Source organism: Salmo trutta, chromosome 28 (assembly GCF_901001165.1).
Source record: "Salmo trutta chromosome 28, fSalTru1.1, whole genome shotgun sequence".
NCBI classification, from domain to species: domain Eukaryota; kingdom Metazoa; phylum Chordata; class Actinopteri; order Salmoniformes; family Salmonidae; genus Salmo; species Salmo trutta.
The window spans coordinates 20,127,592-20,143,707 of NC_042984.1; the positions used below are offsets into that span (position 1 = coordinate 20,127,592).

Below are 16,116 nucleotides of genomic sequence, written 5' to 3' on the forward strand. Positions count from 1 at the left end.
ATGATTATGAAAAAAAGCAAGTAGACACATCCTAAGTAATTAAAATGCAACAACACCTTTCAGTTTTATTCAGTCTATTCTGCAATGTAAGGTGACACAATTACTGTCTATGATCTCCTTAACCCCCTTGTCATAAACACAGGGCACATATGCTAACCGGTAGAGCGCCTAGGTAATGTTTACATAATATGGTGTAATGGTTACAACAGAATTAGATCCACTCGAACTGCTGATTAGACTACATACTGTACCTCTGCATGTTTGCTTTGACACTTGCCTCTATTTTGGCACGGCAGCATATCCAGTCCATGGGAATACAGAAGGAACAGCTGTGTTTGAGTTTTCTTCAGTGTTTTTCCCCCATTTCTGATTGTATATCTCTTTGGCAGTCATCGTTGATGAATTGCTTAGGCTACTACACACATGTACAGTAGATTTGCAAGATTGGCTGTAGCAGTGTTTACATCGTATTTACAGATTTTTATAGCTACTTGCCGTCTTCTGCATCTTTCAGCATATAACAGTGACATTTTGTGCCTTCTTCTCTAGATTTCTTGTAGCCAGGGACCGAACACCAGCTTGCTCTTGCTGCCATCTCTCTGGATTTCCACTTTTCAGAACAAACTTTAGGCTACCTGTGATAAGTCTTTCAAATGTTGTGCCAGCTCCTTCTTCCCCCCATAAAACTCGCATCTGTGACGTCAAGCTCCAAATAAGGGCAGCCACGTCAGAGTATGCCCCACCAGAGCGCACATTCAGTTGTTACAGATCTCCGTTGTTGATGCAGTCGGCCACATAAAAATAAGGATTTTTGCAATCGTTTTAGGTGGAAAAGTTCATATTTCCTAACTCAAAACCGATAGTCCCTTTCATAAAAATAGCTACCTCGGCCATATGGTTTCAATGAAACAAAGAATTTGTCCACAATTCGCTGATTTCCCAATCTCTCTATGACTCACAACAGAGCAGAGCTAGTAGTGCGTTTTTGCAGCTTTCCAGTTCCAGACTACAGGGAGAAGGCAAACTCCACCTAACTACAGTCGTTTCAATGTATGGAATCACTTAGGAAATGTAGGTAAACTTCCCCTTTAAAGCTAAATACACATCATTTCTGATTTTCTATTTATTTCTGATATTTATTTATTGGTGTGCCAGTTAGAGGGTTAAAACAATCTGTCTGCTCAGCTGCAGAACAGTGACCTTGGAAATCCCATTCTCACCCTGGATCCTGTGGCTTCACGGGGACTCTGGGGACAGTAGTCTGAGGCCAGCTGATAATTGGCTTCTTTCTGTCTGTATGTCTCTAGGGACCTGCGACTGTTGGGGGGCAGCTTTATGGAACATATCCTGCTGGCACCGCTGCATACTTACAGTAGGTAGGCATTTATTATGATGTATTATTGTGTAGGCAGGAGTTGTGTGTGAATTATGTATTCCTTACCTTCAAAGTATGTGTAGGTCATTACTGGTAGGGTTAATGAATATAGGCTACATAAACCTTACAAGGCCATGAAGTGCATGATGGTTTTTAGAGTTGTATTGGTCTCCTGATTTATTTACATGTACAGTAAATCAGTCCAAATACAAGACATCTTGATCAATCTACTTCCAATCATTCATTTATGGTTGCTCCTCGGTTAAAGCTTGGCTCATGTTTCACTATGATCGATGGCACTGAATCTCCTACCTTGTTTCTTTGTCCTTCCCTGACCTCATTAACTTTTGTTGGCATAAAGCCAAGGATTTTGAAGCTCAGAATAAGACAATTGTATCTTTGTACTGTTTTTTTTACATGTTTTATTTAACCTTTATTTAACTAGGCAAGTCAGTTAAGAACAAATTCTTATTTACAATGACAGCCTACCCCAGCCTAACACGGACGACGCTGGGCCAATTGTACGCCACTCTATGGCACTCAAAATCACGGCCGGTTGTGATACAGCCTGGAATCGAACCAGGGTCTGTAGTGACGCCTCTAGCACTGATATGCAGTGCCTTGACCGCTGCGCCACTCAGTTGTCTACCAAGTAGGACCAAATAATAACTGTACTCTACAAAATTGATACCCTAAATATATAGCCTACCATTTTCATCTAATCACCTTAAAAGAATATGGGAAACACTCTTTCACAGCACTTCGATACCGAAGTAACTTTTTCATAGCAGGTTAGGCGAACTTATGCAGCATGTTAGGAGAATTAACGTAGTAGGTTAGGAGACTGAGGTTAAGGTTAGGAAACGGGTTAGCGAAAATGCTCTCCCAAACTGCTACGAAAATCACTTTGTATCGAAGTGCCATGAAAAGAGTGTATCCTAAAACATTACCCTTCCACATTATCGCCAACCTAAGCATCAGTTAGCATTCATAAGACTTACATTCAGTCTGTCTAACAGTGTAGCCAGTCAGTCAGCCCCTCAGTGCTGCTCATTACTCTCCCTCCAGTACCCCCAGTGCATCAGAACTAGCTGAGGAGAGAGAAAAGCCTCTGAACTTCTCCCAATCAATTTCCATTAAAGCTCCGCCAGATCTCATATCATGGATTATTTATGCGGTAGCTAGAAGTCTATGAGGCCGCTGGGCTGGCTGCTCAGGAGATTATGCTCTCTCTGCTTATTTCGTTATCATGCTGCTTGTGTTCTGACTGCACTGTAGAAGTCAAACTATGTGACATTGGGGTCTGTCGGTGTGCATCAGATTATTTTTCTCTCATTTTCATTCTCTCACTTTCTCTTTCTCTCTCTTTCATTTTCTCTCTCCCCAATTACATTCTACAGTATGATGTACTGTGCTATAATATGGTAATGAACACCATCTTAATTATAGCACGGTCAGTGTTGTCTCAATTACAGGCTTGTAATTACTAGGGTCAGTGTTGTTCAAGGAGGCTCAGAAGGTGGTCGAGTATAACTTGCAGGGCTAACACACTGAAGTAACGTCATCTTTTTTTTCTCTTTCTATTCCTGTTTGAAATGTACTGTACATGTGCCTACTGATAGCTATGTTAACAATGAAGTGGTAATTATACATCTGTTCAGTGGTCTTCATAGCTGTTGCAGGCCAGGCAGCTAGCTACTGTAGCACAAACACTATCTAGAGGTGGATGTTCGTACTAATGGTCTTTTTTTACAAGGCATAGTGGTATGAATGCATCAGTTTCCTCTGCAATCAACGATTTATCTGGAGACCACATCTGTGTGCTGCTGTTTCAACACCCACTCTGACGATGTGGCACTCAATTCCCTATATACAGTAGTGCATAGGGCTCTGGTCAAAAGTAGTTCAGTATGTAGGAAATAGTGTTTGGGATGCAGATGTGATGTGAACTGTACAAGAACTGACAGCTAGCAGATTATTAAAGCTGGAGAGAATACTTTCTCTTTGATGGCTTTGGAATGAGTCACCCCACCACTACCACCACCATCCTCTCCCTGCCTTTGGAATTGTGCTATATTTACCTCATGTTTGCATCACTGGCTTGGCTCTGTGACTGGTTATTTATCAAGGTGTACTCATGGTGATGCATACTTGCTTGCCTGGTTTCATTACATGATTACCAGAGGGCCTGTACATATGATACTCATATAATTTACATTTAGGGCGAGTCGCTGAGATTGATTATGGGTGCTGGGATAACATTTACATGTGTGTGAGCAAGAGAGAGACCATGTCTTTTCTTTTCCTGGTTAGAGACAGGTGCATGATAATGGTCCATTCTAAATCAAAACAAATTTCACACATACAGTACCAGTCAAAAGTTTGGACACACCTAATTCCAGGGTTTTTCTTTATTTTTACTGTTTTCTACATTGTAGAATATTAGTGAAGACATCAAAACTATGAAATACATGGGGGGGGGGACACACGATCCCCCCCATCCTGGGAAAAATATGATTTGCCCCCCCCAATATATCACTGTAAACATAACTATGTAATTTAAATAATATTAATAATACGCAATGAAAGCAATTGTGCTGATTATAGACACTTAATAGCGCGTTTTTAAGTTTCAAAAGATTGTGACCCCCCCACCCTTTGCCTCACAATGGTTTGATCCACTGCCAGTTCCTTAGTTGGCAAGGTAACAGAGGGGTCGTGTCTACTGTCTGAAAGGCACTCAATGCACGTAACTGACGGGAGGTTCATCCAGTCAATCGCGCCAATGCAATGTTTTGTTATATGTTGGCAGGGTTCACACACAGACTAGCTGAATTTGCAGAGCTAGCGCGCAAATATTAACTATTAAGCTAGCTAGTACCTCTTCCATTTATGTGGCGTCGTCAAAGATGGAATCTTTGCTATCGTCAATTGATTCCAAGATCAGCATGCAGATGATGTAAGTTAGTGCTTCAAAGTCCCTGTGATAAGGTTAGCGATAAACTGAAGTCCAAACTGAACAGAACTACACTCTCTTCTACCATTGTCTTAAATATATTTAATGGTCTCGTTGTAAAAGCTAAATTGTCACAAGGGAACTTTCATTTATTTATTTTATTTCACTTTTATTTAACCCGGGTAGCAAAGATTGTAGCAAACACCACTGAAACGGAATTGGTGCTCGCTAGCTTTGCAAATTCAGCTATTGTTGGAAGCCAGCCAATATGAAACAAACTATTAAAATTACAAAAGGTTGCAGCATATGTTGTGTAAATGGTGAACTCATACAGCTGTCAACTCTTGTCACTGCAATCCGTTTCACATTTGCTAGCTACCTTTTAGATCGAAGCCCAAATAGAATGATAGAAGATAAGATGATAGAAGCCCATCTCCTACTGTAAATAACCTACACACTGTGTGTGTGTGTGTGTGTGTGTGTGTGTGTGTGTGTGTGTGTGTGTGTGTGTGTGTGTGTGTGTGTGTGTAGCCAGCCAGCCAGCCAGAAAAATGGCAGAAAAATAAAAAAGACGGACATCAGAGTATTTTTCAGTACACCAAAACGCAAAGTAAGAACCCTAGTAGCCTAATATCTCAAAGGCTAGTTGATAAAATGTTCATAAGAAAGAAATTAAATTATAATGGAAATGTTTCACAATGATGTTATTAGGCAGAGCAGGCAACAGATGGCACACAGACAGCAGAGTTGGGGATAGATATGCATGGACAGACTGGCAGAGACAGGGAGTCTCAGGTAAGTTTGTTGAGTCTTTGTTTGGCAACATTATGAAAGGTTCTCCATTTTTTTGGACTTGTAAAATAGGAACATAATTGGAAAATGCCATGGATACCCCCACTCTCAACTTAAACTGGTGACTGAACTAAGATTTGTTAAAGGCAATGGTATTGCTGTTGTGATTAGTTGTGTAGTTTTGGGTACCGGTAGTTAGGAGTTCGGCAAACATCTTATTTCTTTTGGTTCCTCAATATACATTTACCATATTACAATGTAGGCTATGTGTTACAGCACTACTTTTGGTGTCCCCCTCAGGAATTGCTCTTGAGAACATTTCATGTAATTGTCCCCTCCAAAGTTGATATCAGATTTTCGCCCCTGATGAAATAACACATATGGAATCATGTAGTAACCAAAAAAGTGGTAAACAAATTTCTTCAAAGTAGCCCCCCTTTGCTTTGATGACAGCTTTGCACACTTTTGGCATTCCCTCAACCAGCTTCACCTGGAATGCTTTTCCAACAGTCTTGAAGGAGTTCCCACATATGCTGAGCACTTGTTGGCTGCTTTTCCTTCACTCCGCGGTCCAACTCATCCCAAACTATCTCAATTGGGTTGAGGTTGGATGATTGTGGAGGCCACGTCATCTGATGCAGCACTCCATCACTCTCCTTCTTAGTCAAATAGCCCTTATACCGCCTGGAGGTGTGTTGGGTCATTGTCTTGTTGAAAAACAAATGATACTCCCACTAAGCGCAAACCAGATGGGATGGCATATCACTGCAAAATGCTGTGGTAGACATGCTGGTTAAGCGTGCCTTGAATTCTAAATGAATCACAGACTGTCACCAGCAAAGCACCCCAACACCATCAAACTCCTACTCCATGCTTCACGGTAGGAACCACACATGCGGAGATCATCCATTCACAAAGACTCAGCGTTTGGAACCAACAATCTAAGATTTGGACTCATCAGACCAAAGGACAGATTTCCACTGGTCTAATGTCCATTTCTCGTGTTTCTTGGCCCAAGCAAGTCTCTTCTTCTTATTGGTGTCCTTTTAGTAGTGGTTTCTTTGTAGCAATTCGACCATGAAGGCCTGATTCAGGCAGTCTCCTCTGAACAGATGATGTTACTTGAACTCTGTGAAGCATTTATTTGGGCTGCAATCTGAGGTGCAGTTAACTCTAAGGAACTTATCCTCTACAGCAGCAGTATCTCTGGGTCTTCCTTTCCTGTGGCGGTCCTCATGAGAGCCAGTTTCATCATAGCGCTTGATGGTTTTTGCGACTGCACTTGAAGAAACTTTCAAAGTTCTTGACATTTTCCGTATTGACTGCCCTTCATGTCTTAAAGTAATGGTGGACTGTTGTTTCTCTTTGCTTATTTGAGCTGTTCTTGCCATAATATGGACTTGGTCTTTTACCAAATAGGCCTATCTTCTGTATACCACCCCTACCTTGTCAAAACACAACTGATTGGCTCAAACGCCAAGGAAAGAAATTCCCCCAATTAACTTTTAACAAGGCACTCCTGTTAATTGAAATGCATTCCAGGTGACCCACTCATGAAGCTGGTTGAGTGAGCAAAGGGTGGCTACTTTGAAGAATCTAAAATATTTTTGTATTTGTTTAACACTTTGAATGAGTAGGTGTGTCCAAACTGTTGACTGGTACTGTATGTCCTGTACTGACTCTTCCATCAACTAGTCAAAATATGAAACCTGTTGTTTAACACATCTGCTACTGCAGGTCCTTCAGAAAGTTGGTGCTGGCTTATCAGCTCAATATTTGGTACTTGAATCTACTTCTATTTTGGACACAGTTCCACGTAATGGAAACAGATGATTGTTTTAGATTACATTATCTTCTTACTTAAATCACTGGTTATTCAATTATTCATACCTCTGTCCCAAATTTCCCACTATGTCCTGTGGAAGGACCACCAGAGGGCAGGCTGGGCTCACGGATAGTAGCCCAACAAGGCATGTGAGACAAGGTAACCAGAGTCAATTAAGCACAGCTGACAGTACTAATGAGATATTCTCTTTCCCCTACAAGAGAGAGGATGGAACCAGCAAGAAAGGAGGAAGATAGTTTATCTTTGGAGAATGGCTACGGAGAGAGAGGTGCTATCCATGAAGAGCCATTAAGACGGTGATGAATATGTGATTGTTGTTATAGTTTGAAGATAATCGTAATGTGATCCTGTGTCATCTAAAGAAGATGTATGTTATTCCTTTGGAGATTCTCATTGACTGTGTTGGAGTGTTTGTATTGTCAGAAATCCCTCAATAGAGAACTGTGTTGAATCAAGAAAACCTACTCTGGACTCGTTTATTCCACCTTTCCACTTTAGAGTGACACCAAATGACTTGGTCCGCTCACAGTCCCTTACAGCCTGCTTGAGTTCAGTGAGTACTGGCGGCTATCTATTTGTCCACAGGAAGCTTATCTCTAACCCAAACACCAGATGGCGGCCTCTAATTTAATCATTCACAACGCGCAATCCCTCTGTAGTCATGTGACCTTGTTTTGAAGGATTTAATTCTTCAAATTACATATTAAATTACTATTGTTTTCATTTTAGTCCATCCTAACAATGTTACTCTATATATTTATTACCAATTTCTGTTGTATATTCACTCTCTGCTTTACAGTTATTGAATGTCTATTATTATTATTATTAGAATCAAATGTAATGCGGCGAAATTATAAAATACATTGGCCAATTCAGAAGGTAAGAGAGAAACTTTCTGCGATCAACTTTCATGATAACTGGGCTGGCACTGTCTATCAGTCGCCTATAGATGGCGTGCTTTGTGCATAATATGTCTCTCGACCTAGCAAGTTAAACTCTAGCAACCCATTATACATTCATACATTTGTTACTTTGTCAAGTCTAGTAGGCCATTATACTATTCATTTCTCTTAATACTTTTTACACCACTGTCTACATGTGGGTGTGCTAGTTGTATATTATTATTATTATTATTTCCATTGCTACTTTATCAAATCTCTAGTAACCGATTATACACACATACCATTTCATCTCCCTTTTCATATCTTCCCACACAAACAGTAGTGTTCCATTCACACATACAATTTCCCTATATAACGTTATAAATCAACTTACAGCGCATTAGGAAAGTATTCAAACCCCTTGACTTTTTCCACATTTTGTTACGTTACTGCCTTATTCTAAAATGGATTAAATACATTTTTTCCTAATCAATCTACACACAATACCCGATAATGACAAAGTGAAAACAGGTTTTTAGAAATGTTTGCAAATGTACATAAATATAAAAAATAACAGAAATACCTTATTTACATATGTAAGTATTCTGACCCTTTGCTATGAGACTACATGGTAGAGTGGCCGGATGGAAGCCATTCCTCAGTAAAAGGCACATGACAGCCCACTTGGAGTTTGCCAAAAGGCACCTAAAGGACTCTCAGACCATAAGGAACAAGATTCTCTGGTCTGATGAAACCAAGATTGAACTATTTGGCCTGAATGCCAAGCATCACATCTGGAGGAAAGCTGGCACCATTCTTACAAGTGACTGACTGCCTGCGGTGGGTTCCCAGTTTCTACCCCTGTAGTGATTTCTGCTTGTTTCCTCTCTGTGTGCCTTCTGTCCCACTGAGTTGCAAATAACATGGTGAGTCCAGTCAATAGTAATGAATTAATAAATTATACTATGACATTTTTCACCTGTGGAAACCAACAAGGAGGCATGTATGACTCCTGCATCAGTGGCCTTCAGGCATGACTTGTCGTGAAAGCATGTGAAACTCATTTTCTTTTGCCTTTTTGTGTACAGTGTGGTCAGTTCATATTGCTATCATAGGCACTGACCATAATAGATTGACAGTTGGTCTTACAACGTCTATCCAAATACATGCAGTATGGTATTCTGTAACCTCAACCTCAGCCATATGTTTGCTGATGTAGCTAACCACTAGCTCGCTGGGAATTGGTATTCTCTGTGGGTTACTTAGATACAGTACATGTACCATGATAAGTGGCCGTGAATGAGTCATCATAGAAATATAATGAATAGAACGGGCTTGGAACCTCTAACCTCAATTTGACTGGTAAACTCATGGATGCACGCACAATGGCTGCCAGGTATTATGATGTAATAATGTATATGGTAATGTAGAATGGTCATTCAAATGATGTTAACTGATGTGGCTCATACAGTGGAATGTACTTTTTGTAATATCAGTTGAGTTGAATCAACAACTCACAGCACATATTGAAGGGTACACTTCCTGCTTTTACTTCCTGCTTTTACTTCCTACTTTGCTAAGGGTACACTCACAATGGCTGCTAGTCCACCCTTTGAGTTAAATAATACATTCATAAGTAATAGCCTTAGTAGCCCCTGTAGCTGGTCTGCTCTTTCCACTCTCCTGCTCTCCCCTACAGAATGGTATGGTCTGCTCTCTCTCTTTCTCTTTCTCGCTCTTCTCTCTCTCGCCTCAGGGAGTTAAAGCTAGCCAGGCCCCTGTCAGTGTGCCATGTACATGACGGGGCCCCAAACTCCCTGCTTTATTCCCCTACCCTCACACCCCACTATTTTGTGAGCATCTCTCTGGCTGACACATCTATAAGATTGACTGTGGAGGACCCCAGGGCATACTGAGGATTATTCCAGTAGATCTGTGGCTCAGGACATATTTTATTTATTTCACCTTTATTTAACCAGGTAGGCAAGTTGAGAACAAGTTCTCATTTACAATTGCGACCTGGCATATAACGAGAGCTATCCCTGTCACCCCTTCGGCAGCCCCTTGATGGCTGATGAAATGTATCAATTCCTCAGTTTTCCAGCAGAGGACACTCTTACTCTGCCCTCCCTGCCCTGTCCCCATGGACATCCTCACTAGGCTATTAGGTACAGTACACACTGATTTAGTCACACTGTTGATAAAACATTAAATGTTTGATTCATTATTATTAATACTTTCTAATCTGATTTCTGATTGTTTCACTCTGCATGCCTATTTATTTATCCAAACAGGTAATATTGTTCTGGGTTATTCCAACGCAAGGCATGTCAGCTTTTCACTTTTACACTATCCTACAGTCGTTAAAAGACTAAAAACGACCATTTATCTATCGTTTTTTTCTCTGCCGTGGGAAATCAAGTGGAGTTGTGTTATGTTCTGTGCTGTTCAGTCTGTCTTCACCGGGCTGGGTCTCTATGGATTGTGTGGGAGGGGGGCTGCCTGGGCCACAGAGGATCCATTACAACTGAAATAGATATTTCTCTCTCTCTGGGAACAGAGATCGATCGATGCCTAAGAGCAATGTGTCCCTATCGCCTTCACCTCACCACAGAACTGCCTTGCAAGTCATTCATAATAGAGTATATGATGCCTATTAGCTTTCATGTCACGTCTTCAGTTTATAAACTCAATTATAGATCTATTCAGGAGGTTAAAATGTTATTCACTTCCATCCCCTTTCCATTGGTCACCTGTGAGTCTCCCTCTCCCTCTCATCTGCAGTATACATTAAACATGTAGGCCTAGCTGTTGTGTTGACTGAGACACAGAAAGAGGGAGTGAGGTAATAGGTGAGAGAGAGAGTTCCAATAGGGTAGCCTGAACAACAACACTTCTTTTCATGTGCTGTGTCAGCCATAATATCCTGCCTCTCTAATGAGACCCTATGAAAGGCCACAGTGTGTGGAGCACATCCCAATGGTGTGCGTGTGCATGCGGATGTGTGTGTAGCTCCCAGGGCCCTGTGGGACACTGTACAACCACACACAGCCCAGTGGCCTCAACACCACCCATGTCAAACAGTCAACAACAACATAGAACCTTTTGTTACATTAAGGATGAATTTGTATGTGAGAGAGATATTATGTTTAACCTACCTAAAAGCAAGAGATTGCTATGTGCACAGGTAAGATCAGGGATATTGCCTCTGCGTATTGAAACAGGTCAGATCAGGGATATTGCCTCTGCCTATTGAAACAGGTCAGATCAGGGATATTGCCTCTGCCTATTGAAACAGGTAAGATCAGGGATATTGCCTCTGCCTATTGAAACAGGTCAGATCAGGGATATTGCCTCTGCCTATTGAAACAGGTAAGATCAGGGATATTGCCTCTGCCTATTGAAACAGGTAAGATCAGGGATATTGCCTCTGCCTATTGAAACAGGTCAGATCAGGGATATTGCCTCTGCCTATTGAAACAGGTCAGATCAGGGATATTGCCTCTGCCTATTGAAACAGGTAAGATCAGGGATATTGCCTCTGCCTATTGAAACAGGTAAGATCAGGGATATTGCCTCTGCCTATTGAAACAGGTCAGATCAGGGATATTGCCTCTGTCTATTGAAACAGGTAAGATCAGGGATATTGCCTCTGCCTATTGAAACAGGTAAGATCAGGGATATTGTCTCTGCCTATTGAAACAGGTCAGATCATGGATATTGTCTCTGCCTATTGAAACAGGTCAGATCAGGGATATTGTCTCTGCCTATTGAAACAGGTCAGATCATGGATATTGTCTCTGCCTATTGAAACAGGTCAGATCAGGGATATTGTCTCTGCCTATTGAAACAGGTAAGATCAGGGATATTGCCTCTGCGTATTGAAACCGGTAAGATCAGGGATATTGTCTCTGTGTATTGAAACAGGTAAGATCAGGGATATTGTCTCTGCGTATTGAAACAGGTCAGATCAGGGATATTGTCTCTGTGTATTGAAACAGGTAAGATCAGGGATATTGTCTCTGTGTATTGAAACAGGTCAGATCAGGGATATTGTCTCTGTGTATTGAAACAGGTAAGATCAGGGATATTGTCTCTGCGTATTGAAACAGGTCAGATCAGGGATATAAGAAGTTACTGCAAACAACGAACACAATTTTTTTCTCGTACATCATTGCATACGCGATTGAACAGCAGAATATGAACTGCAGTTTTTTTTTACCACGTTGCACAATGCTCCTCACCTTCACTTCGTCAACAAAACAAAAACAATAACAATGCCGGTGGGCGGATAGTGGCCCTGTTTCCCCTACTGCGTATTTCATCTTTAAAGAGTCTGTTCCACCTCTGTTGGGTGGAAATTGGATGAAAGAAATCTGTTGGTTATCGGCAAGGATAAATCTATGTATCAACTACTTTACTCTACTTTAAACTTGGAGAGTATAAAGAGGTAAAGAGATAGATGATGCTGTGGGCCCAGGCCTTTTTTAGCCTAGTTTGTTTGCAAACCCACATGATTGATATTGTTTGGTTTGCCTTTAGCACATTAAATCTCTCCACAGGGAAAATGTGATTTATTTTAAAAGGGGTAGAAAGGATGAATGGGGGTCCCAGACCTGGAATAAAGGAACTGTTCACACAAAGCAGGCCAGACACACACTGATTCATTTTTTAATAGCACATTTCCTGCCTGGCTGCTGAAACCAGAGCCCAATCTGCATCAGCCCTCCCTGGCCATATCTCTTGCTCTCCCTCTATCCTCTCCACATAGCCCAGATTGGAGATACATTATTGAATGCACGCAGCCTTATTTACACATTAACAGATTGCCGGTCTAAAGGAGGAGACAACCTGCTCCATTTACAACAGGGGATGTAGTAAGACCGTCTCTGTTGTGTGTTCATAATATACACTGAGTGTACAAAACATTAGGAACACCTTCCTGATATTTAGTTGTACCCACTATTGCCCTCAGAACAGCCTCAATTTGTCGGGTCATGGACTCTACATGGTGTCGAAGCGTTCCACAGGGATGCTGGCCTATGTTGACTCCAATGCCTTCCGGAGGTGTGTCAAGTTGGCTGGATGTCCTTTTGGTGGTGGACCATTCTTGATACCCACAGGAAAATGTTGAGTGTCGAAAAACCCAGCAGCGTTGCAGTTCTTGACACACTCAAACCGGTGCGCCTGGCGACAACTACCATACTCCATTCAAAGGCACTTAAATATTTTGTCTTGCCCATTCACCCTCTGAATGGTACACATACACACTCCATGTCTTATTGTCTCAAGGCTTAAAAATCCTTCTTTATCTTGTCTCCTCCCCTTCATCTACACTGATTGAAGTGGATTTAACAAGTGACATCAATAAGGGATCATAACTTTCACCTGGATTCACCTGGTCATTCTATGTCATGGAAAGTTCCTATTATTTTGTTCACTCAATGTACTTTTTTAATAAGGTATCCATCAATCAGTGGAGGCTGCTGAGGGGAGGACGGCTTATAGTAATGGCTGGAACAGAGCAAATTGAATGGCATCAAACACAAGGGAAACCATGTGTTTGATGTGTTTGATACCATTCCACTAATTCCGCTCCATCCATTACCACGAGCCCGTCCTCACCTTTGAGGTGCCACCAACCTCCTGTGCCATTGATCAATGCTTGTTGTTGAGAATAAGTTATAATTGGGTTATCCTAACATTGACTATCTCCCCACTCAGTTCAACTCTATATTTTGTAAAACTATTTATTTTTCTTTCATGTTGTTGTTTTTTTGGCTGGGGGGTGATGTATAGTGGATCAATGACTACTTACTCTTTAAGTTCAACTCTATATTTTGTAAAATGCACTGTTTCTTTTTTTTCATGTTGTGTTGTTTTGCTAGAGGGGGATATCAGTTTTGTGCGATTCCACGCTAGGACAGCCCGGAAATATTTTGGGTATGTTAGATTGTTCAGGCAATTCTCACATATAAACTTCAATGGGAGGACAGATGTTTGACATGCTTTTTACATTTGTATCATAGTTATTTAAAAAACAAACATTTTAGGCCCTTTTTAGACCTATGATCCATGAACTGTACGTGATACAGACATCTTGGTCTCATTATAGTGTGCTCTCAAATATGGAGTATGTCTAGATTCTGGAATAAAACATGTCACATTCATTTATTGAAAAATAAAATATTAATAATATTGAACAATAAAATATTATACACTTTTTGATTTTGTTCATTTTAAGACATATTGTTTGGAACAATATACTCTACAAGTACATCACATTTTCAGAGTGGGCTCTCTGGTACTTTTGAAGATATGACACATTTTATACATAGAAATAGACATTATTGTTAATTATGCAATCATTTCCCTCTTTTAGGATTGCAAATTTAGCAAATCACCAGCAGAGGGAGTTCCCTTTGAATCCATTTTCCCATTCACTGTGTTGGTGGTGCTCATAAAATATATCATAACTTAAAAATTAGCAGATTGCCCACTGTGGAAATGTGATATACTTGTATATATTGTTCCAAACAATATGTCTTAAAATGACTCCAAGATGTTGTCTGTATCATGCACAGTTCACAGATCATAGGGTCTTACAGGAGGCATGTATAGCTCTATAAAGGGCCTAAAATGTCCACTTTCATTATGATTTTCTCAAAAAAAGTTTCAATGCAAAAATTGCCAGAACAATCTGACATCCCAAAAATATTTTCGGGCTGTCCTGGCATGGAATCACCCTGTAGTGGATCAATAGCAGTGTGAATCTGAAGGAGAGGTTTGTTATTATCACTGAGGGATCTGTGCTTCTTTGTCCTTGTTGAGGGTCTTCCTGCCATCTCACAATTTTTTAAGACAAAAGAGTAGCCAGTCAGAGGACCTATGGGACTGCAGTCCTGTTCCTGCTGCTGTGATTAAAACTCACTCACTCACTCACTCACTCACTCGCAGTTACTCACAGCTTAGATTAATTGAATCGTCTGAAATGCAGAACATCCCAAAAGTCTTCACACTTTCAACTCAAGTTAATTTGTCATGACTTCATGTTGTTTGAGTTTTCCCAATAATTCCTCCATTTCTTTAATTGAGGGCTGAGTCTGCCTGAGCTACACTAACAGTAATGTGTGTGCAGATGTAAACATTTTATAGTGTAAACTGTGAAGCCTGTGTGAGTCTTCAGTAATGATCTCTGTCTTCTGGCTGTAATCTCTCTCTGCAATCAGTATATTTACTAGTCCAGCTCACTGGCACTACAGCACAGAACAGACACTGCTGAAACGTCCTCGTTTATCAATTCAGCAGCACGTCAAGACTGTTGGGACGTTCTGATTCTCTTCTGCTTTTCAGATGGTTCAATTCATCTAGCATACAGTACGTTATTTGAGCAAACCGATGATGTATCTGTCTATCTGTTTATGTTTATTAATCAGTTACATTGATTAATTAAGTGCCTATCCTTCTAATTACAATGAGTGCTCTGCCATAATGGTGTTGGACCTCGCTGGTCCTAAGGGGAAAGTGAGCAACTAGATTGGAGAGTTTTGTTCATGATGGAATTTGTTCATGATGGAATTATTTCCAGTCAGATAAAATGGAAAACACGTCTTATTTCGACCAGAAAATGTCTCTCTGTCCAATCCTACGTTCACTTACAATGATGCCTTTTTAGCATAGTTAAGAATGAAGTGTTATATATAGTGTTTTATATATATATATATATATATATATATATATATATATATATATATATATATATATATATATATATACGACGCCCAGCGTCGTCTAGGTTTGGCCGGGGTAGGCTGTCATTGTAAACAAGAATTTGTTCTTAACTGACTTGCCTAATAAAAGAAATGAATGATCCCAGTGTTTTTTGACTCTATTCCTATGGTAGCAGTGATCCTGCTTTACCAGTGACTCAAGTGGAGCTGTCTGCCAGAGGAGTTGACTATTCTGTCCAAGTATGTACTCCAGTTAATCAATGAAGTCAATCTCTATAGTGATATACAGCGCTACAGGATTGAACACACCCTAAGATCAGATGTAAACATCTCTCCTGTAGCACCAAGGTTACACTGCCTGCTAAGGGGAATTACTGTATGTGGTAGGGAGTAAGTAGTAAGAGATGGTAAGTGGTGAGAGAGTGGTACTTCTTCTTTCCTGTTTTTGACTCATTTCTTGTAACTGGGAGCTCTCGTATTCACTATGAGGGAACAGTTGATATCCTGGAGCTGGTGGTGTCTCTTTGTGATTTCAA

General features: G+C 40.6%; 1 long non-coding RNA gene across 1 annotated transcript; it reads left to right on the forward strand.

Annotated features, from left to right (window-relative positions):
• Positions 1 to 388: 388 nt before the first annotated feature.
• Positions 389 to 7,264, forward strand: LOC115165758 (uncharacterized). Its single transcript, XR_003870233.1, has 3 exons — positions 389 to 1,071; positions 1,308 to 1,372; positions 7,170 to 7,264. It is a non-coding gene; the product is annotated as an uncharacterized LOC115165758 (long non-coding RNA).
• Positions 7,265 to 16,116: the final 8,852 nt, after the last annotated feature.